Source organism: Ambystoma mexicanum, chromosome 6q (genome assembly GCF_040938575.1).
Source record: "Ambystoma mexicanum isolate Mex_15411 chromosome 6q, UKY_AmexF1_1, whole genome shotgun sequence".
Lineage (NCBI taxonomy): Eukaryota > Metazoa > Chordata > Amphibia > Caudata > Ambystomatidae > Ambystoma > Ambystoma mexicanum.
The window spans coordinates 1,602,085,306-1,602,110,594 of record NC_090937.1 but is presented as its reverse complement, the minus strand read 5'-3'; the positions used below and the strand labels follow the sequence as shown (position 1 = coordinate 1,602,110,594).

The window sequence follows — 25,289 nt, the reverse complement described above, 5'->3', positions numbered from 1 at the left end:
AAATGCTACGGGTCTTGTCTAGATGTCCGAAATCATAAAAGTCCAATGTCCTGTGTGCACAAACCTCACTCCGTCCCTTATATCTAATTCCTGAATAAACTAACAGAAAAGACAGAGGTTGGTCCAGAATGACTCATTTCTTCTGGACAACTTGGAGGGGGCTGGCTCTCCTCAGCCTGTGAGAATGACTCCCTTAAGCAGGCAGAGACGTTTCTCTCTGGAGGTTTTCAATGTCCCAGAATGTACAGTTCACGTTTCCAACTAACACCAAAGATGGTTTCTAATCCTTTCTGCAGGATTATATGCTTTACAAAACAAAGTTCACAATCCCAGGTGGAATGTCTCCCTTCCCCTGGGCTTTCCTTCCCAATTGTAAAGTCTCTTGTAGGTCCCAGACCTCCGCTTTCCTCTCTTTCTGCTTGGGCCATCTTGATTCACTTCCATACCAAGTATAGTCCTTAGGAAATTGGTCTGTGGTTTCCCTTTTTTGAATGGATTGTGTCCCCCCCGCGTATTCCTCACCTTTGATATGACATTGCTTCTGAACATTTTTTCATAGGGTTGAGCTTCGTGCAGCATTGTGGTCCTCGATGGCCTCCTAGCGTCCCTCGTGACTTTGGCGCTGGTATTGGAAGCACTCGCGCTGACCATTACCTCAGTTCAGTTTTTTCTGCATTGCTGCGTGCTTCGGAGCTACTTACCTCAGTAAATTTTGATTACGTTATCATATTCCTCGACTATGTCCTCGACACTGAAGACTGGCTTCAAGCCGTGTTCAGACTGTGGACCCAAGATGTCTATCACAGACCCTCACCGCGTCTGTCTGTGGTGCTTGGGGTTGGGTCACAGTCGACTGTGGCTCATGTCAATCCATGAGCTACCAACAATAGCAGGCGGTTACTGTCTTACATTTCTAAATAGACCTCCTGATTGCCCGCAAAATTCAGATCTTCCAGATCCGTTCCTCCAACAGGAGATTCTCATCCTGTTGGAGAAGGGTGCAATAGAATTGGTACCTGCAATGGAGAGAAACCAGAGTTGGTACTCTCCCTACTTCCTGATGCCCAAGAAAGGACAGAGCAGTGCAACCCATCTTGGACCTGAGATGCTTGAACAAGTTCCTCAGGAAGGACAAGTTGAAGATGGTAACTCTTTTGCAGATCCTTCAGGCCCTTCGACTCCAGGATTGGTTGGCGTCATTGGACCTTCAGGATGCTTACTATCATGTGCCCAATACATCAGAAGCACAGAAAGTACCTGAGGTTCACAGTTGGCGGTTCTCATTATCAGTTTCGAGTTCTGCCGTTCAGGCTCACCTCAGCCCCAAGGGTCTACACCAAGCTTATGGCAATGTTGGCAGCAAGTGTAAGGAAGGAAGGAAGGGATTCACATCTATCCCTAACCTAGACAACTGGTTGATCAGGGCTGTGTTGGGGAGAATTCTCTTAGCTGAGCTAGTTCCCTTCACCTTAGAGACCCCCAGCAACTTTGCTGGATTTTGAGGACTTGATTTTTTTACCTGGATAGAGTGTGACCCTTTTTTCCCCCACTCTCTCATGTATTTTGATGTGTGTTTTACTCTTGTGTTCTTTGATTATGGAGTTTTAGACAACTCTGTAGTGCAGTGACACAGGGAAGCCTTTTAGGCTGTCCCAAGGTTTAAATACCTTCTCTGGGATAAACTACTGTTTCCCAATGAAAGTAAAGTTAAATTGACTGAACTAGTCTTTTTACATTCCTAGACCTAGCACACCCTATCTTATAATAGAGTGCTGGAGGGGTTACCTAGTATCCCCTATGTCTAGAAACTCATGTAGCAGTCCAATGCTACCCTTTCCTCTCGAAATGGCTTGTGGCAGTGGTTTTACAACAAACTACCAGGATTTTTCCCAACCGCGAACACCGGTAGCGTTAAATCGCAGGAGCCATGTTTTTCAAGATGGTGTTTGAGCCTCCTTTGTTTAAATGGGTCCCGGTCTTCTTTTTTCGCCATTTCTTTTTCGAAAGGTCCTTCTAGAATTGTCTTGGCGCACCAAATTAGGTTTGGTCCCTTTGTTCCTACACCTTTGCCGGCTTCAGGACTGAAGACCGCCTCTGGCGGCCGAGTGTCTGGCGTGAGCAGGAAGTGAGGGAGGTGTCCGAAACGCCCTGTGCTTAGTCCCTTAGGGGACCCAAATGCACTCTGGCGTGATTGGCTGGCTTACTGTCTGGCAAGCACAGCCACCCTGCTGGGTGAGTGGCAGCTGGGCTGGAATAAATGGGGGGAAAACCTGTTTAAAAAGCGAGTCTCTAGGCTTGGAATGCAGAGTCGACCACTGGAACGAAAGAACCGAAGATGAGCTTGAAGAGGACGGCTGCTGCAACTCCTGGACCGTTGGTTTGCCTGGTGAAACCCTGCTGCAGGTTCAAATCGCCAAGTTCATCTCGACAGAGAAGCCCTTCGAGGACGACTTCTCCCTTTGAGTTGGTGGGACCAATCAACTCGTAAGCCACCTGGATACCATTCTCGGAGCAGGTTGTATTTTCCTCAGAGTGCTGCAGGAAACTGAATATCCAGGGAGAAGGACACCAGTGTTTGTGTGCTTGACGACAGCTACCGGAATCGAAAATTTGCCAGTTTGTCAGCTTTATGACCAGTCCCAGCGCAGTGCAGGAGTCCCTCGATATCCTCCCTCTTGTCCCCACGACTGAGGCTCAGGAACAGCGAGATCTGCAGGAACTGCCAGGAACAGAAGTCTTCAGCTGCATCTTTTTCTTCAATATGAGTTTCTGTGAAAACCCAACCGAGAGAACTTATCTCTCATTGCGAAAGTGCGTGAAACTTTGGCAACTTGCAGGCCTAGTCAGCTAGTGAACCGACATAAAAAAACTTTCTTCTAAGAACTACTTCTGAGAACCGTGGCAAAAACTTTTCCGTTTAACTACCAGAACCGTTTTTACAGATACAAGACTCTAGCCCATTGACTTTGCCCTTCCTGTTGCATTATATCAGCTCCTCTGGTGAACTTATGCCTTTTTGCTCCTACTTCAAATCCTCTGAATGCCATTTTGCTCCTCCTTCTAAGTAGTTTAAATGCCTCAGAACCGGGTAGTGTGAAGTACTGTAGAATATTTTGGTGTGATATTGATTGCCTTCTTTTAGTGAATGTTTTCTAACTGACTGTAATAAATAGTGTTTTACCAAGAAACCTTGAGTATAAGAGTCTATTTGAATACTTGTGATTGTAGACCTCTGTGTAACTTCAATACAGCTCACGTTTCCTCTTGAGATAAGCCTGGCTGCTCAGCTCGCTACCAAACATGGTATGGTACAGACTTATACCAAAGGTTGGTTTTGCTTACACCTGTAGTCATAGTTGTGTGTAGTGGGCCAAGAGGGTACTGCATGCAAACTTTGCCTAACGGGCTGTTTCTCCGGCACAGTCTCAGAATCATCTCAGTCGCACCTGCCCCTTCCTCCACGAGCAGAGCTTCGCCCTAAACTTCAAGAAGTCCCAGTTGACACCTTCACAGAAGCTTCAATTCATTGGAGAAAATGTTAGACCCACCACTTGTATCGGGGATACCCTCTCTTCTAAGATCATACTCAAGCATAACATCTTTGCACCATTTTTTTACACGCTTTATAAATGCATCTTTCGAAGGGATTGGGTCCTCCAACGTATTCCATATCTATGACAGGTAATGTCCACAGCTGTGCTGCTTGGGAAACTTTTCGGCGTCGATGTCGATGCGCCGTCCCCAAAGACCTCCTCCGACGGCCGACGTCACCCGATGTGATAAGTAGGACGCACGACGCCCGTAGCCTCAGTTCCGTTTTTTCCGCGAACGTGTTCGCTTCGTGAATCTCGGTACGCCTCGACTCTTTGGAGTTTGCTGTATTCTTTCTCGGTTCGTTGAACCTGTTCGGTTTTGTGAAAACCTGTTCGTGAAGATATCTACTTCGTCTTCAACCCCGCGTCCGGGCTTCAAGAAATGCTTGGACTGTGGCTCCAAGATGTCGGTGACGGACCCGCACGACGTCTGCCTCTGGTGCCTCGGGGAGGCACACGATACGGACGACTGTGTCGACTGCCAGTCGCTCACGGCCAAGGCCTTGCGGGAGCGCAAGAAGAAGCTGTCGGTAGGTCGGGTGTCTAAGCCCCGGAAGTCGAGGTCTGACAAACGTTTTGACGGCTGGGCGAAGAAAGTGTTTTCTTCAGGGGGTATGGCGCTTCAGGCGGCCAACTCCATATGTGCCTTGTCTCGTTTCACACACACTCTGTGGAACTGTGTTGCATTAGCGGCTGAACATATTCCCGAAGGGGACGAACGGGATGGTTTCCTTGCTATGGTCCAGGATGGCAAGGATGCCTTGTGTGAGGCCGTTCAGTCGGGTTTGGACATGGCAGATTGTGTCAGCCGGTCCATAGCGGCGAGCACCGTAATACGCAGGTTTGCGTGGTTGCAGAAGTCTGGGTTCGCTCCTGATGTGCAGTCCCGGGTTCTCAACATGCCCTTTGACGGTGAACATATTTTTGGCAGCAAGGCTGACGAGACCCTTGAGAGGTTGCAGACCTCCAAAGCTGCAGCAAAGTCGTTGGGCGCTGCAGTTCGACAACCTCCGCCTTTTTGTCCTAGGGGACAACAATGGAGGGGGAGGTTCCTTTCGCTATTACTCGTCCTTCAGTAAAGCAAAAGGAGCTGTCAGTCAAAGAGGTCACCGTAAGAGTGCCAGGGGTGGAAAACTCTGATGCCAAGGCCGCTCGGGCAGTTGCCTCTTTGCCCTCAGGCAACGCCGCAGCCGCTACCACTCAGTCATGAGGCCAGGTCCCATGGTTCGCCGGTTGGGGGAAGGCTGGCGCAGCATCTTGTAGAGTGGCGTGCCATTACTTCAGATGTGTGGGTTTTGAAGATCATAACCCACGGCTACTGTCTTCCCTTTCGGCAGAGGCCTCACGAAAATCCACCTGGGAACCTCTCTTTGAAGACTCCGGATCCGCTCCTTGCGCAGGAAATTCAAGCCCTGCTGGAGAAAGGCGCCATAGAACTGGTGCCTGTAGCGGAGAGGAACAAGGGATGGTATTCCCCTTATTTTTTGATTTCGAAGAAAGACTGTGGATTGAGACCCATCATGGACTTGCGCGGTTTGAACAAACTTCTCAGGAAGGACAAGTTCAAGATGGTTACTCTCTCTCTCAAGTCCTCCAGGCCCTTCAACTTCAGGACTGGTTGGTGTCTCTCAACCTCAAGGACGCTTACTTCCATGTGCCGATCCATCCCAAGCACAAGAAGTACCTGAGGTTCGCGGTTGGCGACTCGCACTTTCAGTTTCGCGTCCTGCCGTTCGGATTGACCTCCGCCCCGAGGGTTTTCACCAAGCTCGTGGTGGTGGCAGTGCATCTCAGGAAAGGGGGGATTCACGTCTACCCCTACCTGGACGATTGGTTAATCAGGGGGAGTTCTCCCGAGCAAGTCCTGGATCATCTGTCAGTCACCTGCCACTCCCTTCACAAGCTGGGCTTCTCCCTCAATTTAAAGAAGTCCCATTTGATGCCAACACAGCGGCTCCAGTACATCGTAGCAGTGCTCGACACATCCCTGGGGCAGTGATTTCCTCCCCAGGTGAGGGCTCTTCACATTCTGCAGATGGTGCACAAGTTTCAACTTGCCCAGAATCTCCCAGCGTCCGAGTTCTTGAGACTGCCGGCCTCATGGCATCCTGCATTCTTCTGGTGCCAGAGGCTCGTCTGCGGATGAGATCTTTGCAGTGGGCACTCAAGCTCCAGTGGTCTCAGTCCTCCGGCAGGCTGTCGGACCCTGTTCAGTGCCGCCCTCGGTTGCCCAGGACCTTCTGTGGTGGGCCCATCGAAGGCAATCTGATGAAGGGGGCCCCATTTTGGCTGCCCTGGCTGGAGGTGACGATCGTGACGGACGCATCCCTCACGGGATGGGGAGCTCATGCCAACGAGTTGACAGTCGGCGGTCGTTGGTCTCCGTCGGAGTCCAGACTCCATATCAATCTGTTGGAGCTGAGGGCCGTCAGGCTTGTCCTGAAGGCTGTTCTGCCGACTGTGCGAGGAAAGAGTGTCTTGATTCTAACGGACAACACGGTGGCCATGCACTACCTCAACAAAAAGGGGGGGGGCAGGGTCACTTCCTCTGTGCAGGGAGGCGATGCAGCTCGAGTTCTGGGCCATCCAGCAGGAAGTTTCGATCTCGGCTGTTCATCTGGCCGGAGACAACGAGACGGTGGACGCTCTGAGCAGGCAGAGCACGATCTCTCACGAGTGGGAGCAGGCTCAGGAGATTCTCCTGGAGATCTTCACCCTTTGGGGGACCCCTCAAGTGGATCTCTTTGCCTCCAGTGTCAACCGGAAGTGCGAGAGGTTCTGCTCGCGGGAATTTCCTCCAAAATGAGCCTTAGGAGACGCGTTCGTGGTGGAGTGGTCATTCCCACTGCTGTACGCGTTTCCTCCAGCCCCCGTCATCCTGCAAGTACTGCGGAGGTTACGGAGGTTCGGTTCCCGGATGATCCTCATTGCTCCGGCGTGGGCCTGGAGGATGTGGTACCCGGACCTTCTCGACTTGTCCATCTGCCCTCCACGTCGTCTTCCCTACCGAGAAGGGGATCAGGTTCTCCATCCAGAGGTCAGATCCCTCAACCTTCACGCTTGGCTTCTGAAAGGTTGAGGTATAAGGATTGGGACCTCCCTGAAGACGTTATGGAGGTGTTGCTCTCGGCCAGGCGGCCGGCAACAAAGTCTCTGTACCGTTGCCGTTGGAGAAAGTTCTGCGACTGGTGCAGTGTTAAGAATGTGGATCCTTTTGAGTGTGACATTCCCATGGTTCTGTCTTTTTTGCTTTCCTTGGCCCACAGGGGCTTGCAAGTGGGAACCATTAAAGGTTACCTGGCGGTGCTGTCCATATTTAAGCGCTCGTCTGAAGAATGTTCCTATTTTAAGATTCCTTTTATTTCTCAGTTTTTGAAAGGGCTCACTAATGTGTTCCCTCAGTCACCTTTTCTGGTGCCCGGTTGGGATTTGAACCTTGCTCTTAAGTTTCTTATGGGTGCTCCGTTTGAGCCTTTGCATTCTTGCCCTTTGAGACTGTTAACTCTGAAAACTGTGTTTTTGGTTGCGGTTACTTCCGCTCACAGAGTGAGTGAGTTACAGGCACTTTCAGTTAAGCCACTCTTCACTCTGTTTCATAAGGACAGGGTTGTCCTTCGAGTTCGTCCTTCCTTTCTTCCGAAGGTGGTTCGAATTTCATTAGAGCCAGAAGGTTGTTCTTCCTGTGTTCTATCCTCCTCCACATCCTGGTAAGGAAGAGGAGAGGCTCAATAGGCTTGATCCTAGGAGAGCGTTGAGCTTTTATATTTCGCGCATGTCCCGGGTCAGAGTGGACGATCAACTTTTCATTGGTTACGCTGGAAAGTGTTTGGGACAAGCTGTGACGAAACAGACTTTGTCTCATTGGATTATTTTAGCTATCTCCGAGTGTTACCGCTTGGCGGGTAAGGACCCCCCGGCTGGCTTGCGGGCGCATTCTACCAGGGGAGTGGCTGCGCCTACTGCCCTGCAGAGGGGTCACATCTGTGATGCAGCCACCTGGGCTTCAGTACATACTTTTGTACGTCACTACTCCCTCGATTCCATCCGAGGGCAGGATCTGGCCTTTGGCAAGGCAATCCTGTATTCCGCAATTTGATTGGGCATGCTAAATTTGAGTTCTAAATTCTTTTCCCACCGCCTTGCTTGGTACTGCTTTGGGAGTCTGTCATAGATATGGAATACGTCGGAGGACCCAATCCCTTCGAAGAACAAGTTACTTTCTTACCTGGTAACGTTGTTTCGATGGGATGGTCCGAAGACATTTCATATCGCTCTCTCCCTACCTTCCCCGCTGCAGAATTTCTTTTGCGATTGCAGCTTGCGTTCCACAAGGCCTTGTGTGTCTGACTGGCAGAAAACTGGTGTCACACGTTCTGGGGGAAAACCTACAACTGAGGCTACAGGCGTCGTGCGTCCTACTTATCACATCGGGTGACGTCAGCCGTCAGAGGAGGTCCTCGGGGACGGCGCATCGACGTCATCGACGCAGACGCCGGAAATTTTCTGAAGCAGCACAGCTGTGGACATTACTTGTCATAGATATGGAATACGTCGTTGGACCATCCCATCGAAAGAACGTTACCAGGTAAGAAAGTAACTTGTTCTTCTTGCATAAAAGAGTACCCACCTCCATCAAGGAAGTGGCGGTTACCCCCATTGTGAAAAAAACAGGGCTTAGTGAGAAGGATCCTTCAAACCTATGCCCAATAACAAACACTCCTTTCTTCCTAAAGGTACTGGATATTCCGGCTACAAACCAACAGCAGTCTCATTTTGAATCTGCGCCAGTATTTCATCATAAACAATCTGGTTTCCATCGAAATTATGGAACCAAAAGAGCACTATTAGACCTGCAAACGGAAATGTTAAGACGCATGGATGAGGGCAAAACGGGCCTCCTCGTTTTATTGGATATTTCAGCGGCGTTTGATCTTCTTGATCATTCCAGACTTCTGGAAACACTAGCAAACGTTGGTAACTGCTCAAAACATGCCATGGAATGGATTGGCTCCTTTTTAGGTGAAAAAACTTCTAAAATATGCTGGGGCACTGTATGTTCAGATCCCATTGCGATCAAATATGGCATACCACGGGGAGCCTGTATTTATCCCATTTTATTTAATATCTATATAAGACTCCTGTGTGATACATTGGAAAGGATGGGTTTCCATTTCACAAACTACGCAGATGATTTCCAACTGGTCATGGATCTCGGCAGTGATTATACTAAGGACACTAAAAACTCTCAATCGCATCTACTCGATCATCCAGGATTGGATGATGGAAAACTGGATGTCTTAACGGTTCTAAGACTGAGCTTATGGTATTCGGGTCTACCCATGCTAGAAAGAGACTTGATCCATCATACACCAGTTTCACGTTTGATTCTTGCAACATAAAGGTGGTCGAAAAGGTAAAAACTCTGACCACAATATTTGAAGCCTCCTTAAATGTGGACGCTCATGTCAAATATGTGACAAAAAACGCACACTACAGTCTTGGAATACTAAGACCGATTAATCCTCTAGTATCTCACAAAAACTGTGAAACCTTGGTCAGAGCTATTATTATGCCCCGGCTGGACTACCTGCAACGGCCAATAGGGCCTTGCAGTAAAGGTAACATCCAAAGGTTGCAGACAATTCAGAATGATGCTGTCAGAATCATCTATAATGCAACGAGAAGGGATCACGTTTCACAGTATCGAAGGGAGTTACACTGGTAACCTATAAAAAAGAGAATCCAATTTAAGACGTTGACCCTCACACATAAATGTGTGTATGGAGAGGCTCTGCAATATATGAAACAAACTGTAAGAAAATACTCACCAAGCAGGACCCTGCGCTCAAGTGCCACACATCTCCTGACCATGCCACACGTCAAAAGAGTTAGAGGATCTGGCAGATCCTTTCCTTTTTACGCCGCAAAAAAACTGGAATAAACTTCCTATATCAATGCGAACAGAGGAAAATTATGCTTTTTTCTAAAAAAAAAAAACCTGAAAACAAACCTGTTTGAATAAACTAGTTACTAAATCTTAAGGTTTTTTTTTTATGTTGTAAGTTTTGCGCCCTGATGCCTGCGGGCTATGGCACACTATAAATAAACAAAAAGAAAACAAAAAAAAAGTCCTCGATTCAGTCTTGGGAAATGTTTTACCATCCGAGTTAAGGAATTCCAGATTTCCCAATGTCTTGCAGCCTAAGACTTCCTAAGGTTGCTCGGCCTCATGGCATCCTGCATTATTTTTCTGGTGCCAGAAGCCTGTCTAAGAATGAGATCCCTTCAGTGGCTTCTCCGATCTCGGTGATCTCAATTCTCTGGCAGAAGACAGACCTTTTCCAGGTCCCGACAAAGGTCGCCCAAGATCTCCTGTGGTGGGCCAGCCGAGAGAATGTGATGACGAGAACCCTTTTGGCAACCATGGCCGGAGACATTTGTAACAGGCGCCTCCCACACAGGATGGGGAGCGCACATGAGATCTTTCAATAAGCCGTCACTGGTCTCAGTCAGAGTCCAGACTCCATTTCAACCTTTTGGAGCGAAGAACAATCAGACTAGCACCGATGGCCTTCCTGCCCTCAATATGGGGGAAGAGTGTCCTGATAATGACGGACAACACAGTGGCCATGCACTACCTCAACAAGAGAGGGGATGTAGGGTCACTTCCCTTGTGCAGAGAGGCAATGCAGCTCTGGTTCTTGGCGACTGAGAGAAGGGCTCCTCTTTTGGCAGTTTATCTAGCCGGAGAAAAGAACAAAGAACAATGCACCGAACGCTCTGAGAAAGCAGAGCACGATCTCCCACGAGTGGGAACTAGCTCAGGAAGTCCTTCTGGAGATCTTCGCCCTTTGGGGGAACCCCTTGTTAGGCTGAAACCTGTGCAGTTCCCTTTGGGAACACTGCAAAAGATTTAGGACTACAGGTGTTAGCAGGAAACCCACTTGGTAGCAGTCTGTACCACCCAGATTTACCTGGTAGCTGTGGCTGAGCAGTCAGACTTCCCTCAAGAAGAGTTGGGCACTATGCAAAGTATACACAATAGGCACTCAGATACAATAACACAAGCAAACACTGATCAGAGCATTGGTATCTAAGTATATAATTATTTATTTAAAAACACACTGTTTGAAACACTCCAGCACTCTTATTGTAAAACACTCTAAACACAGTTACTATTATAATATATACAACCCTTATTCCTTATTAGATAAGTCTTAGTTAACACCACTTATTTCCAGACAGAGTTGAGCGCTTAACTATAGATGGCACTCCAATAAGTTCATGAAGAAGGGAGGGAAAAAGACAGAATATGGAAAGATACACCACTCTAAGATTTAGGAACACTTTTAGCAAGGCAGAAGAGCAAAAGTCACTTGTGAGCCAAAGTCCATAGGCTGGGCCCACTCTTAGAGAGAGCAGAGCACAAATGCGCCCAAGATCACACAATTACACTAGGCTTTGAAAGTCTTGCCGAGAGTTTGAAAAAGAGTTTAGAGAGGCTCAGAAAAGTTTAGCCAGGGTGTCCCAGGCTAACCCAGGTTCGAAAGCCGGGGGCTAAATCTACCCCGTACAGTTGGTGGCAAGGGAAGCCAGGCGGAACACGGTACCTTAAGTGGGAAGGATCCTCCAGCGGTGGCAGTTGTTCCTGGCAGCAGGTGCAAGTCTCTGCGTCGTCCAGGGGAAGAGAAGATCTCGACTTGGAGGAAAGATGAAGGTCGTTGCACTGCCAGGGAAGAAACCAGCCGCGGAGGTTTCCGGTTAAAGGTATTACCCTTTATTTCGCGGAAGTGGTAAAACGTGGTATTCCGGTTGCCGGGGTGCTTGGCACAGGCAAGGCGGCCACGAGATGCGTCGGGAAGGCGAAAAGACGGTGAAACTGGTTATCCCCACCAGTCAAAGGAAGAAGACTCTCCGGCGGGAGATCTCCTCTGTCGTTGGGAAAAGTGGTGAGACGGTCCAGCAGGGCTCCACCGGTGGTGTCGTCGTGGCAGATCGGCTCAGCTTTTCTCTCGTCGGATTCTTAGGTCCTGTGGCGACTTCTGAAGTTCCAGTCCCCAAAGCCCTGCTTTTATGCAGAAAACCCCCATTCACTCAGCCTAGCTGTCACTCAAACATGCTAAGTGGTGAGCCGGCCGGCTCACCACTTGGGCCAATCAGGACGGAGTGACTTGAGTTGCTTAGGCAACTCAGTCCAGAGTGCCTAAGTCCCCCTCCACCCCTCCTAAGTACCCCAGACAGAGTGGTACCACTTTGGAGGGCTTCTCTGGAGAAGCCTGCCAAAAAGTGGAACAAAGGGCTCGACTTGGGTTGGAGTCACAGAAGAGAACACAAACGCCATTTTAGAACCGAGTTTTGGCAAAAAATACCAACCGGAGAATTAATAATAATTACATATACCGGCTGTATGTTCGAGGCTATCGTAATTAAATAAATAAAGATAGTAGCCTCGAACAATGGGAAAATCCCATAGAGAAATATTCGCGGTTGAATATAAAAAGTAGTATCCACTGCCACCAGCCAAAACTCGATCAGGGGGGACGGAGACGTGCCCTCTCGACTAACAGACCCCGGGGCAATCGAATTGCCCCAGCCAGTACGTCCACAATATGATGGTTTGTACTGGTTCTGTTCAGAATTCAAGACTAGTAAAGTCAATGGTGACTTTACATGCCCTGGGAGACAGTAGTCGGTCCCAGGGTATGGAGTCTATACTGGGGGGTCACTATGACACCCCTGTGTTACTGCACTGAGGGTGCTGTGTAACACACATCACAAAAACACATGAAGCCCTATGGAGTAAAAGACCCCATAGCCCATTAAACACATCTAGAGTCAAAGGAACACACTCAAATCATGTCCAAGAGTGAAGGTAAAAGAGTCTCACTCTTGGCAGGAGAAGAAAATAAACCCCAAAAATCCAGCAAAGCTGCTGGGGGACTCACTAGGTTAGGAAATTCAGCCTAAACAAAGAATTCTCCATAACACCCCTCCAGTGGATCTCTTCGCCATCAGTGTCAACTGGAAGTGCAAGCTTTTCTACTCCAGGGAATTTACCCAAAGAGGAGGTCAAGGGGACGTGTTTGTGGTGGACTGGGAGTTTCCACTACTGTATGCGTTTCTGCCAGTACCCTTCATTTCTCATTTCATCGGGAGGTTGAGGAAGTTCCGGAAAACCGTGATCCTGATTGCTCCGGTTTGGGCCAGGAGAACCTGGTACCCGGAAATTCTAGAAATTGCCATCTGCCCTCCAATTCGTCTTCCCCAAAGAGAGGACCTACTCTCGCAGGAGGGAGGTTGCATTCTTCATCCAGAGATCAAGACTCTCATTCTTCACGCCTTGTGTCTGAAAGGGTAAGATATAAGGAGTGGGACCCTCCGGAAGATGTAATGGAAGTCTTGCAAGGAGAACAGCCACTAAATCCCTGTACCCCTGCTGTTGGAATATGTTTCGCAGCTGGTGCAGGGAAAAGAAACTAGATCCTTTCATGTGTAAACGTCCCCATGTTCTGTCTTTCTTGCTCCATCTGACCCATTCTGGGTTGCAAGTGGCCATGATGAAGGGCTACTTAGCGGCACTATCAATCTTCAAAAGATCTCCAGATGAGGGGTCATACTTCAAAGTGACGACTGTGGTACAAATTCTGAAGGTCTTAACCAATTTGTTTCTGCCCACTCCCTTCATCGTGCCATCATGGGATTTAAAGAGGATCCGCTTTTCATCTGTTATTCTGGCCAAAGATTAGGCATGGCAGTCACAAAACAAACAATCTCTAGATGGATTGTAATGTGCATAACAGAATGTTACTCGTTCACAGGCAAAGATTTGAGGGCGCATTCCACTAGAGGGGGTGGCTGCTTCTTCAGCTCTGGAAAGAGGTGTGCCAGTGCGAGAAATTAGTAGCGCGGCAACCTGTTCGTCCCTGCATACTTTCACTACAATTTACTATGTAGATTCTTTTTCAGGAGAGGAAGTCAAATTTGGCAATGCTGTCGCCATAATATTAACAAATAAGAACATTCTTGGCACCCACCGCCTAACTCAAACTGCTTTGGGAGTCTGTCAAAGATGAGGAATACGTAGGAGGACACAATCCATTCGAAGAACAAATTACTTACCTGTGATAACTTTCTTTCGACTGTATGTACCTCCCACGTATTCCTCATCGCCAACCCATCCATCCCCTCTTGCTGCCTAGAGTTTTCGTGTCTTAGATCTTCCTTTCTCGCAACGTCAAGATTGTCGCCTGCTATGACACAGCATGCAAGGTAAAAGAGGGAACAAATTAAAAACGGAGGTAACGGGCAGCACACATGCTTCATATACGAGCGTCTAAGTCATAAGGGACGTTACAGAGGCCATCGAGGACCAAGATTAGATGACGCTCGACCCTATGAAAAATGTTTGAAATGCATTGTGTCCTCCCACGCATTCCTAATCTTTGATATTCAATATCCAGCTTCAGCCGCTTCGGAAAGTAATTTTGTCAGAGAGCGCTGTGCATTGATGCAGTTGACTCGATGTCCCTCGAGGGCCTCTGTCTCTAGAATGATGTTATTGAAGCCATATGTAGCACGCGCAGTGCCCGTTGGCTTCAGTTCTGTTTTTCCGAGTATGCTTACGCTTCGAGAAACACGGCTCGCTTCTTTAATTCTAATCGCAATAAATGTCTTCTTCCCCGAAAGCCTACTCCCCTTAAGACTGGGTTCAAGATAGCTGACCCACATAGAGTATATCTGTGGTGTCTCGGCGTGGCCGCAAGACCTCAGCCTGCTCCAAATTCCAGTCTATGACCGGAAAGGCTCTGAAGGAGCGAAAGGGGAAATTGGCGGTAGGTAAAAACCCCAAAAAATACCCATCAACTACCCTGTTGAAAAAACCTTCTCAGACGAGCTGAGAGGCGACTCTCTTTAAAAGAAGGTTAAAAGGTCCAGATTGAGGAGTGGCTCCCACCACTCCTCATCGTCGTCGAGGAAATGGAAAAAGAGGCTCCACAGGTCGCCTTCTTCGACTTCGACGTCAGACACATCCCCTGAGAGGGTAGCTTATCCCAGAAAAGCCTCCACACCGGCTGGTCAGAAATGGGTCAGAAATGCTGAAAATATTTGAGAGGCAGAAACCCTCAGCAATCCATGCTTCTACTGCACCTTCCAAAGGAGCCAGTAAAAAAATGTCTTGAGCCAAATCCCTCATGCCCTCGAGCCCTCGAGCCGGGGACAAAGGCCAGATCCTCATAGATTCTTCGAGCCGTAGGTTGAAGCATAAGTCGAAATCGAGGGTGTCAACGCTAGCTGCGCCATCAACGCCCGCTACGTCATTGATGCCAGCCACGCCATCTAAACCAATGGCACCTTCGACAATATCCATTAGACCATTACTTCGAATCTCTCACCTCAATTTATGAGGAAAATGAACCAAATAATGATGCACCATTTAGCCATCAATATGGTACACCAAATGTACCTGAGAGTTTTATTTTTGATGAGTCTAGATTACAAGATCTTTATGACAATTTGCAAATGGCCAGTGGAGTAGACGACTCACCAGAGCTGGAATTTGGTAGACCTGAACCTGATGAGCATGCATATGCACCATATAGGCAGTTGATTTCTGAAGTTGTAGACTACTTGTGATGGAGTAAGCCTCCCCTTCCCTATGAGCAGGATGATCTCATCCTTGATAAGGGTCTGCAAATGGATCACAATTTACCGTTTCACATCGGTCTCCAAAAAGGGTGGCAGCAAATTGTGAAACGCCAGTCTAATCCGGTAGCAAACAATGACCTGACCAAAAAATACAGCCCATCTAGTAGTGACCCCAAATACTTATCAAAATAGCTCACTTCAGAGAGTCTGGTGGTACAGGCATCTACCGCAACTTCTAAGCAGGCAGCTTATCCAACTATCCCTCCAGATAGGGATGACAATAGAGTCGATGCATGGGCAAGAAAGGTATTTTCTGCAGGGAGCATGGCTCTTAAATCAGCCAACTCTATATGTTCCCTAGGGAAATTCTCAATCACTCTATGGGACTGTATTTCCATGGCAGCAGAGCACATTCCCAAGGGGGAGGAAAGAGAGGGGTTCTTGGCTATTCTTAGAGACTGCAAAGAAGCCATGTGCATGTCTCTTCAGTTGGGTCTGGATTCTGCTGACAGCATCAGCAGAGCCATGGCAATTAGCACTGTAATACGCAGATTTACAAGTTGAGGAAGTCGGAATTTGCACCGGATGTGCAGTCAAGACTCCTTAACATGCCTTTTGACGCGTCTCACCTTTCTGGCGACAAGGCTGACAAACGCCCTGAGTAGTTCCAGACCTCGAAGGCGGCAGCCAAATCCTTGGGTGACGCTATTAGTCAGCCTCAGCCCTTTCGCCCCATGGACAGCCTTTGAGGGATAGATCTTTTCGCTACTTCTCAGTTGGAAGAGCGACAGGAAAGGCTTGTCAAAGAGGCCAAAGAAGATTCCCTCGTCGTGGACGAGGAAGAGGTGCTAAACCCGCTCAAGCAGGGGCATCCTTACCAACAGCCACTGCAACAGCCACCTCAAAACTTCTCTGAGGTCTTGAGTCACGAAACACTAGTGGGAGGAAGGCTGTATCAGCATCGGAAAGGATGGCGAGACATTACTTCGGATGCTTGGGAATTTGGAAACCATAGCCCAAGGTTACTGCCTTCCCTTCATTCAAAGACCTCAAAACCATCCCCCGGAGAGCCAATCGTGAGAGTTTCACATCCACTCCTTGTGCAGGATATTTTGACCCTGTTAGAGAAAGGTGCTATAGGAACAAAGGATGGTGTTCTCCATATTTCCTAATCCCCAAGAAGGACGGAGAACTGAGATCCATCTCGTCTACCCCTTCCTGGACGGTTGGCTGACCAGGGCACGGTCTCCCGAACAAGTTTTAGATCATCTCAAAGTCACCTGCCACTCTCTTCACAGACCTTCTGGACATGTCCATCTGCCCTCCAATACGTCTTCCACAAAGAGAGGACCTTCTCTCGCGAGAGGAGGGTCGGGTTCTCCATTCAGAGGTCAAGAATTTCAGCCTTCACGCATGGTTTCTGAGAGGCGGAGAGATACAAGGATTGGGACCTTCCAGATGACGTAATGGAGATTTCGAGGGGATTGGGTCCTCTGGCGTATTCCATATCTATGACAGGTAATCACCACAGCTGTGCTGCTTCGGAAAATTGTCTGCGTCTTGCGTCGATGACGTCGATACGCTGTCCTCGAAGGGCCTCCGTCAAGCCGAAGTCACTGGATGTTATAAGTAGGATGCACAACGCCCCTAGCCTCAGTTCTGTTTTTTCCGCGAGCGTGTTAGCTTCGGAGATTTCGGCGCACCTCGGTTCTTCTGCGTTGTTCTATCGGTTCTTCAAACCAGTTTGTTTGTGAAGATTTCCATGATGTCTTCCTCTTCTTCCGTCCCGCAGCCGGGTTTCAAGAAGTGTCGGGACTGCGGTTCCAAGTTGTCGCTGACGAACTCGCACGACGCCTGCCTCTGGTGCCTCGGGGAGGACTACGCTATGGACGATTGCGACGAATGCCAGTCTCTCAAGTCGAAGGCCTTGCGGGAGAAGAAGCAGCTTTCGGTAGGTAGGGTTTCCAAACCCCGTAAGCCGAGGTCCACTGGACGTTCCACCGACGATTCGAGGGGCGACTCTCTGCGTTGTCGGCATAAGTCCAGGGGGTCTCGGTCCCTGAGTGGGTCCCGCCATTCCTTTGCCTCTTCGAGGCACTCTAGGCAGCCCCGTCACCGGTCGCCTTCCTCGTCCGAGGACTCCGCCCGTCGGCACGTTGCTTATCCCAACAAGCACTCCACTCCTGCGTAATGGGAGGCATTTTGCAAGAAAATGTTGGTGATTTTTGAATCACAGGGCTCCGGTCCGTCCACTTTTGAGAGAAGCCAGCCGTGACCGTGCTACAGCCACCTTCATCAAGAACCTTTGAGGTCTCAATCGGACAAGGTGGATCGCTCTAGCCATGCCCGCTCCAGGTCCCGGTCCTCGACGCCCTTGGGACCGTCGGAGCATGCGAGGTCTTCTTCGTCGGCACCACGTTCGACGTCAACGCCGATTCCATCGATCGACGCCTTTCGAGGATGCTTTGTTGGAGGTGCCCCGTGGCACGGTGGAACCCCCGAAAAAGGCTTTGGCCAAGTCCAAAAATGTTTTTGTCCCTTTTTCTGTATCCCCATTCCAGCTCGGATTATATTTCTGAGGTGGAAGAAGGGTCTGAGGAAGGTTTGGTTCCTGATGAGGTACCTGATGAAATATTGTATGCTCATAGCCAGTTTGAAGACATGCGTCAGTCGTTGCACGACGCCAGTGGTCTGGACAGCTCCCCGGAGGTGGAGTTTAGTAGGCCTGAGCGTGGTATGCACACCGAGTCTTCCTACAGGCGGCTTATGTCAAGGGTGTCGGAGTACTTGGGGTGGTCTGCGCCCCCAGCGGATTTTCTGCAGGATGACCTGACAGATATCCTGGACCTTGGTCCACCAATTGACCCGGTTCTGCCACTCCATATGGTCTTGCAAAGAAGGGTGACGGCGGCTTGGACTGCTCCGGAGAGTCTTCCGGCAGACCATGCACTACCTCAAAAAAAAGGGGGGATGGGCAGGGTCACTTTCTCTGTGCAGGGAGGCGATGCAGCTCTGGCTCTGGGCTATCCAGCAGGAAATTTCGATCTCGGCAGTTCATCTGGCCGGAGACGAAAACGAGACGGCGGACGCTCTGAGCAGGCAGAGCGCGATCTCTCACGAGTGGGAGCTGGATCAGGAGATTCTACTGGAGATCTTTGCCCTTTGGGGGACCCCACAAGTGGATCTCTTCGCCTCCAGTGTCAACTGGAAGTGCGAAAGGTCTGCTCTCAGGAATTTCCTCCAAGAGGAGCCTTAGGGGACGCGTTCGTGGTGGAGTGGTCCTTCCCACTGCTGTACGCGTTTCCTCCAGTCCCCGTCATCCCGCAAGTGCTACAGAGGTTACGGAGGTTCGTTTCCCGGATGATCCTCATTGCTCCTGCATGGGCCCGGAGAACGTGGTACCCGGACCTTCTCGACTTGTCCAACTGCCCTCCACGCCGTCTTCCCTACCGAGACGATCTGCTCTCACGGGAGGGTTGTCAGGTTCTCCATCCAGAGGTCAGATCCCTCAACCTTAATGCTTAACTTCTGAAAGGTTGAGGTATAAGGATTGGGACCTCCCTGAAGACGTGATGGAGGTGTTGCTTTCGGCCAGAAGGCCTGCAACAAAGTCCCTGTACTATTGCTGTTGGAGAAAGTTCTGCGACTGGTGCAGGGTAAAGAATGTGGATCCTTTTTCATGTGACCTTCCTGTGGTTCTGTCTTTTTTGCTTTCTTTAGCCCACAAGGGCCTGCAAGTGGGTACCATTAAAGGTTACCTGGCGGCGCTGTCCATATTTAAGCGCTTGTCTGAGGAGTGTTCTTATTTCAAAATTCCTTTAATTTCTCAGTTTCTCAAAGGGCTCACTAATGTGTTTCCACCGTCACCTTTCCAGGTGCCCGGTTGGGATTTGAACCTTGTTCTTAAATTCATAATGGGTGCTCCATTTGAGCCTTTACATTCTTGTCCTTTGAGACTGTTAACCCTTAAAACTGTATTGTTAGTTGCGGTTACTTCCGCTCGCAGTGTGAGTGAGTTGCAGGCACTTTCTGTTAAGCCACCCTTCAGTGTTTCATATGGACAGGGTTGTCCTTGGGGTACGGCCTTCCTTTCTTCCGAAAGTGGTGTCAGAATGTCATTTAAGCCAGAAGGTCATTCTTCCGGCATTTTATCCTCCTCCGCATCCTGGTAAGGAAGAGGAGAGGCTCCATAGGTTGGATCCTAGTAGAGCTTTAAGTTTCTGCATTTCACGCATGTCCCGGGTCAGAGTGGACGATCAGCTCTTTATAGGATACGCTGGAAGGCGTTTGGGACAAGCTGTTACTAAGCAGACTTTGTCCAGATGGATTATCTTGGCAATTTCTGAATATTATCGCTTGGCAGGTAAGGACCCTCCGGTAGGATTACGGGCCCATTCTACTAGGGGTATGGCTGCCTCTACTGCCCTGCAGAGGGGTGTTCCTATTCGTAACATCTGTGAAGCAGCTACATGGGCTTCGGTCCATACTTTTGTAAGACACTACTCCCTAGATTCTATCCATGGGCAGGTTCTGGCCTTTGGCAAGGCGGTCCTTTATTCTGCAATTTGATTGGGCATTTGATTGGGCATTCTGCTTTAGGAGTCTGTCATAGATGTGGAATACGTCGGAGGACCCAATCCCCTCGAAGAACAAGTTACTTTCTTACCTGGTAACGTTCTTTCGATGGGCTGGTCCGACGACGTATTCCATATCGCTCCCTCCATACCTGCCCCGCTACAGAATTTCTTATGCGATTGCAGCTTACGTTTCCGCAAGGCTTTCTGGGGTCATACTGGCAGAAGATTGGTGCCACACGTTCTGGGGAAAAAAACTACAACTGAGGCTACGGGCGTCGTACGTCCTACTTATAACATCCGGTGACGTCGGCTCGACGGAGGCCCTTGAGGACAGCGTATCGACGTCATTGACGCAGACGCTGACAATTTTCCGAAGCTGTACAGCTGTGGTGATTACCTGTCATAGATATGGAATACGTTGTCGGACCATCCCATCGAAAGAACGTTACCAGGTAAGAAAGTAACTTGTTCTTTGCTTTCGGCCAGAAGGCCAGCAACAAAGTCCTTGTGCCGTTGGCACAAATTCTGCAGCTGGTGCAAGGACAAGAATGTAAACCCTTTGATATGTAAGACATCAGAGGTGTGATCTTTCCTACTATACCTAGCCTAGGGCTCCAGGTTGGAATAATTAAAGGCTATTTCGCGGTGCTTTCCATCTTTAAGCGCTCGTCCGAGGAATGTTCATATTTTAAGATCCCACTGGTACTCCATTTCTAAAGGGACTCACCAATGTGTTTTCCCCCATCTCCTTTCTAGGTTCCAGTTAGAGACCTTAATATGGTATTAAAATGTCTTGTGTACACCTTTTGAACCTATACATTCATGCCCATTAAGGTTGCTGACATTTAAAACCATTCTATTGATAGCATTAACTTCAGCCCCTAGAGTGAGTGAATTGCAGGCACTATCATCCAAGCCACCCTTTACGATTTTCCACAAGGATAAGGTTGTTCTGAGGGTTAAGCCTTAATTTATTTTTTACCTAAAATCATTTCCGATTTTCTTGCAGGACAGACCATTGTATTGCCCACTTTTCACTAGGGATGTAACGGTATAACGGTACACCGTGAACCACTTAATTGAACAATAATAACCGTCACATTGTTTATACCGGTATACCGTTTATACCGTTAAGTGTGCTTTTCAATCTGATTTGTAAAGGCTGCAATAAGCAAGTGCTCCGCAGTCTTGGTCCTGCACTGTTGGATGTGCCATCTGCCAAGTAGTTTCAGTTGGAGCAGTTTTTAATGCCGTTCCATAAACCACACGTGCCTGACACAAAATCAATGTTCGCAATAGGAAGAATGAATATAGTGCCAAGAAGGAAAAGGGTTTACTTTGGGTTGGCGGCTTTGGGGTTTATATAGTTATAATGGATAATGTTAGCTAAACATATGACAATGGGGGATTTCCCTGTCTCTATCATTGAATTTACATATAAGTCACACTGCGAAATTCACTCATCTCTGTGGGTATTCCCTGCTGCCATACCAAAGGGTAACATGTCCGTGATTACTGAACACCTTTTGGCCCGCAAGAAACTAAAGGCTGTAACGTAAAGAGAGAGTGCGTGTGTATGCGCACAAGCGTATACTACCATCAGCCTCCATTGATCTGTAGCATGCAGGTTATCAAGATGGCAACATGTTCATCTTCACCAGTAGCCAGTGGGGGAGCTAAAAGCCTAAATGACCACTTAAGAAAAGCTATTCAGTTTGCTTTGCCAGTCGCAGCAGGGCTCCCCACCCCGGCTCCTCCTACTCCTCCCCACACGTACGTTTGTGTTTGGTGGAAGCAAGGGGTGGCATTTCAGTGGAAAGTATGTTGAAAAGCCCAATTCTGGCACTGGGTACCTGGTTTTGTTTGTGTTGATAAATCTGACAATTTATGACCTTTTAGAAAATATTTGTTAAGATTAGTTAACTCCACCTGCTATACCGTGATAACCATGATATACCGTCATTTGGCAAGAAGGTTATCGTACCGTCATAAAACTAATACCATGGCACCTCTACTATCCACCACCTCATCCTGGCAAAGAGAAGGAGAGATTACACGGATTGGATCCAAAAAGAGCTTTAAGCTTTTATATCTCTAGATTATCCAAACTTGGTATAGATGTTCAGCTTTTTATAGGCTATACAAGTCACAAACTGGGTCAGGCTGTTAAAAAGCAGACCTCATCCAGATGGATAATTCTGGCAATCTCAGAATGTGACAGGTTGGCAGGCCAAGGATCCTCCAGAAGGCTTGAGGGCTGTTAGAGAGAATTCTCTTATAAAGCTAATTTCCCAAACCTAGTGAGTCCCCCAGCAGCTTTGCTGGATTTTTGGGGTTTGTTTTTTTCTACTGCTAAGAGAGAGACTCTTTTCCTCCCACTCTTAGGCATGATTTGAGTGTCTTTGACTCTTTGTGTGCTTATGGGTTTTGGGGTTTTCTTTCTGCTCCATAGGGTATCATCTATTTTTTATGTGTGTGTTACACAGCACCCTCAGTGCTGTAACACAGGGGTGTCATAGTGACCCCCAAACATAGACTCCATACCCTGGGACTGACTGTCTCCCAGGGAATGTAATGTCACCGTTGACTTTACTAGTCCTAAATTGTGAACAGAACCAGTACAAACCATCATATTGTGGAAGTGCTGGAAGGGGTTAATTATATTGCCCCTGGGTCTGTTTTCAAGGGGGCACTATCCAGTCCCCCCTTGTCGAGTTTCTGGGTGGTGACAGTGGTTACCACGCGAAATATTCCACCGGAATATTCTCTATGGGATTTTCCCATTGATTTTAAACACACCACTTTTTGGTGCAATGTTAAAGATACCGCCGTTTTATTTATTTAATATTAAATCCCCGGTTGGGCTTTTTGCCAGAACTCTTTTCTAAAATGGCGTTTGTGTCCGTCTCTGTAACTCTGACCAAGGTCGAGCCCTTTGTTCCACTATTTTGGCGGGCTTCTCCACAGAAGCCCTCCAAATGGTGCCACTCTGTCTGGGTTCCACAGGAGGAGTGGAGGAGGGAATTGGCACCCTGGACTGTGTTGCCTCAGCAACCCAAGTCGCACTCTAGTCTGATTGGCCCAGTGGTGAGCTGCTCGGCTCACCACTTAGCATGTGTGATTGACAGCTAGGCTGATGAATGGGGTTTTTTCTGCATAAAAGCAGGGCCTTTGGGACTGGAACTTCAGAAGTCGCCACAGGACCTAAGAATCCAAAGAGGGAAGAAGCTGAGCCATCTGCAACGACGACACCACCGGTGGAGCCCTGCTGCAACGACCTCACCACTTTCCCGACAACAAGAGAAGATCTTCTGCTGGACGAGTCTTCTTCCTCTGAGCTGGTGGGACCAACCAGTTCGCCCTTTTCGCCTTCCAAAGACGTCTCTTGGTCGAATCGCCTGTGCCAAGCTCCCCGGCGGCCGGATAGCCAAGCTTCACCACTTTGACCGCGAATAAAAGGAACGCTTCTTTTATTGACGAACTCCGCGGCTGCTTTCATCCCTTTGCAGTGCAACAACTCCACCTTTCCTTCTCGACGAGATCCTCTCTTCCCCTGGTCGAAACAACGAACTGCAACCCCTGCCAGGAACAACTGCCACCGCTGGAGCTTCCTCTCTGTTTAAGATACTGTGTCCTGCCTGGCCTCCCTTTGTTCGGTTTGCCCAAGGTGACGCTTAAATACTTGGCTTGCCAACTGGGTTGGCCCCAGACCTTCTAACTTTACCTTCTTGAATCGCCCCAACCTCTTTTGAACATTCTGCAAAGACTTTTAGTGCATTTTAAACCGTGTAATCCTGGGCACATTACGCTTTGCTCCCTTTAAAGTGGGCCTGGCCTATGAACTTTGGCTATACAGTCTATACTGCCTTTATTGCCTTGCTGAGAACTCCTAAAAGTGTTGGGACCTGTTTTATTTCTATGCTCTGCCTTTTTCTCTCCCTTTAACTGAACTATTGGAGTGCCATCAGGTTATGTGCTCACATCCGTTTAACAAATCGTGGTGTTTTAATTCTGACTTGTCTAATAGTTATTAAGAGAGGTGTGTATACTTTACCTGACTGTGTTTTAACTTGCTTTTTATTTAGAGTGCTAGTATATTGCCTAAAGTGTGTTTTAAATAAATAATTATATACTTTTTATACAAAGCTCTGGTCAGTGTTTGTTTGCTCTACTGTGTTTTTAGCCCTATTGTGTATACTCTATATACTGCCCTCTTCTTCTTGAGAGAAGTCTGACTGCTCAGCCACAGCTACCAGGTAAATCTGGGTGGAGCAGACTGCTACCAATTGGGTTTACTGCTTACTCCTGTAGTCTTAATCTTTTTGCAGTGTTCCCTAAGGGAACTGCACAGGATTCTGCCTAACAAGGGCCCATTCCACCAGGGGCATGGCTACCGCTACAGCTCTGTAAAGGGGTGTCCCGATCAAAAACATTTGTGAGACAGCTATGTGCTCTACTATACACACGTTCACAAAGCACTACTGCCTTGAGTCTTCCCTTGGTGAGGATGGAAGCTTTGGAAAAGCTGTCCTCTATTCGGTTCATGGAAACGATTAATAACTAAATTCTTACTCCCACCACCAAAACAAACACTGCTTTGGGAGTCTATCAAAGATGAGGAATATGTGGAAGGACCCAATCAATTTGAAGAACAAGTTACTTAACCCATGTAATGTTCTTTCAACTGTGTGTTCCTCCCACATATTCCTCATCACCCTCCCAGCCTACACCACAGTAGAATTTCCCATGCTATTACAGCTTTTGCTCCTTCAAAGCTTATTACAGTCAAACCTGTGCTCATGTGGGTAGTTTCAACTGTATGAAAAACAGAACTGAAACAAACGGGCGTTGTGTGCTATATCTTCCTACGATGACGGAGGCCCTCGAAGGACCTAGTCGACTGCATGGCTGCACAGTGCCCTCTGCCAAAATCTTTTTCTGAAGCTGGATATCAAAGATGAGGAGTACGTGGGAGGAACTTCAGTCAAAAGAACGTTACCATAGGTAAGTAACTTGTTCTTCTCATGCAAGTGGCTCCCAGACCCCTCCTCTTTGTTTGGGTACTTGGACCTCTTCCTCCCCCTACCCCTCCAAAGTGCCACCATGAGGAAGATGACTTGTGGTGTTCTCACATAGTGGTGTTTCCAGGCCCCTCTTCTTTGCCTTTAGATACTTTTTTACTTTCTTACAATCCTGAATGAGTGGAGACCTTTTCCACTCATTCATTTTTGTGGGCTCTGTCTTTTGGAACTCTTTGTTGTATTCTACCTGTACTATAGAGTCTGTCTGCTCCATAGCTCTGAAAGGCAGGCAACAGCTCTTTATGGGCAGTGTTGCTGGGGACCCTTCGGGTCCTCCTTTAAGATTCCTTTTCTATATCCTCCAGTAACTACAGTTCTTAAGGATAGCTCTATAGTCTGAGAGATTGGCACACACAACCTTCAGTGGAGTGCCAAAGGGGTACTTCGTATCC

At 48.3% G+C, this 25,289-nt stretch overlaps 1 protein-coding gene across 6 annotated transcripts in view; it reads left to right on the top strand.

Moving 5' to 3' along the window:
* The window catches only part of DCTN1 (dynactin subunit 1), a 1,327,898-nt gene that overhangs the window by 1,153,702 nt on the left and 148,907 nt on the right, over positions 1–25,289 (top strand). The gene's annotated exons all lie outside the window — the stretch shown is intronic.